The sequence below is a fragment of the Eschscholzia californica genome, unplaced genomic scaffold (assembly GCF_041429995.1).
Source record: "Eschscholzia californica isolate CP2 unplaced genomic scaffold, dmEscCali1.0.p SCAF_11, whole genome shotgun sequence".
In the NCBI taxonomy this organism is placed as follows: domain Eukaryota; kingdom Viridiplantae; phylum Streptophyta; class Magnoliopsida; order Ranunculales; family Papaveraceae; genus Eschscholzia; species Eschscholzia californica.
In genome coordinates, this window is record NW_028238210.1 from 32,501 (window position 1) to 35,000 (window position 2,500).

The window sequence follows — 2,500 nt, forward strand, 5'->3', positions numbered from 1 at the left end:
GACGCCCTCGCTACAGCTCGAGACGGCCAGGTACGCCCGAGACTTGGCTCGGGACGGCCTGGGACGCCCTCGCCATAGCTCGGGACGGCCTGGGACGCCCGAGACTAGGCTCGGGACGGCCTCGGCACAGCACGGGACGGCCTGGGACGCCCTTGCCACAGCTCGGGACGGCATGGGACGCCCGAGACTTTGCTCGGGACGGCCTGGGACGCCCTTGCCACAGCTCGGGACGGCCTGGGACGGCCTCGGCACAGCTCGGGACGGCCTGGGACGCCCGAGACTTTGCTCGGGACGGCCTGGGACGTCCGAGACTTTGCTCGGGACGGCCTGGGACGCCCGAGACTTGGCTCGGGACGGCCTGGGACGCCCTCGCTCCAGCTCGGGACGCCCTGGGACGGCCTCGACACAGCTCGGGACGGCCTGGGACGTCCGAGACTTTGCTCGGGCCGGCCTGGGACGCCCGAGACTTGGCTCGGGACGGCCTGGGACGCGCTCGGCACAGCTCGGCACAGGCCGGGACGCCCGAGCCGAGCTTCGGGTCGCACGAAATCTCTTCGTATTCCGACATATTAGAAGCTTCCCATCATGTAGTAGGCCGAGCTTTGCCCTTTGGATGCCCTATGGTGCTTGGCGAGCACTAGGGAACGTGCCAGCACAAGTGCTGTGCACGCTCTGGGGAAGGAGCTCAACCCTCCCCCTTATAGTGCAAAGTTATTGTTTTTCCTATTTTCACAAGGAAACATCAATTTTTTAACCAAGCATACTGGGCCTTTACTCCTTCGTTACTCGTCGGAATCCAGCAAACTTATACTCGTTGGAAAGGTCTTTTCGCAAGGATTTTTTTGATATATTATAATAGCGATTCCGATAAATATTTATTTTTCTATGAATTTTTAAGTGAATAAACACCGGAAAATTCATAAAAAATAGAAAAAAAAATATTTTCTTCCGTTTCTTTTCTCCAATAATTCATAAATAATACCTCAATAGTATTAATGAAGAGAGAGTCGAAATGGCCCGGGTGGATTTCGAAATGTCCCACGACCCCATAGAATGCACGGGCCAGCCGAGCCAAAAGAATGGGACGCGCACGGGACAGCATTGGTCAGGCTCGGGACGGCACGGGACAGCACGGGACGCGCATGGGACGGCACGGGACGCGAATGGGACGGCCTTGCTAAGGCTCGGGACGGCATGGGACAGCACGGGACGCGAATGGGACGGCCTTGCTAAGGCTCGGGACGGCATGGGACAGCTCGGGACGCGCATGGGACGGCCTTGGTGAGGCTCGGGACGGCCTTGGTCAGGCTCGGGACGGCATGTCACGGCCCTGGTGAGGCTCGGACGGCACGGGACGCGCATGGGACGGCACGGGACGGCCTGGGACGGCCTTTGTGAGGCTCGGACGGCACGGGACGCGCATGGGACGGCCTTGGCGAGGCTCGGGACGGCATGGGACAGCACGGGACGGCCTCGGCACAGCTCGGACGGCACGGGACGCGCATGGGACGGCCTTGGCGAGGCTCGGGACGGCATGGGACAGCACGGGACGGCACGGGACGGCCTCGGCACAGCTCGGACGGCACGGGACGGCCTTGGCGAGGCTCGGGACGGCATGGGACAGCACGGGACGGCACGGGACGGCCTCGGCACAGCTCGGACGGCACGGGACGGCCTTGGCGAGGCTCGGGACGGCATGGGACAGCACGGGACGGCACGGGACGGCCTCGGCACAGCTCGGACGGCACGGGACGGCCTTGGCGAGGCTCGGGACGGCATGGGACAGCACGGGACGGCCTCGGCACAGCTCGGGACGGCACGAGACGCGCATGGGACGGCCTTGGTGAGGCTCGGACGGCACGGGACGCGCATGGGACGGCCTTGGTGAGGCTCGGACGGCACGGGACGCGCATGGGACATCATGGGACGCACATGGGACACCTTATGGGGATCATCAAGGGACGTTGCACGGGACATTCTTTCCCACGAAGGGCATTTACATGGGACATCTTAGGAGTCGAGAGCCGGCACATGGGACAACGTAGTTCACACGCACGGAACACTTTACTTTCGTTTGGAACGTCGTGGGATCTTTATGTCCCCATTAGCACCGAACCTTTAACATGCTAGGAAGCTATGTTCGATCTTCTCGAAGTGTCGATGGAACTTCGATGGATACACATCCGATCCGATGTTATGATGATGTACTTTCTCCGAGATCGATGTTGGGGCCGTATTCCGATGTCATGATGATGTACTTTCTCCGAGATCGATGGGACGGCCTTGGTAAGGCATGGTTCGGCCTTGGTAAGGCATGGGTCGGCCTTGCTAAGGCATGGGACGCGCATGGGATGGCCTTCGTAAGGCATGGGACGGTCTTGTAAGGCACGGGACGCGCATGGGACGGCCTTGTAAGGCATGGGACGACCTTCGTAAGGCGTGGGTCGGCCTTGTAAGGCTCGGGACGCCATGGGACGGCACGGGACAGCACGGGACGCGC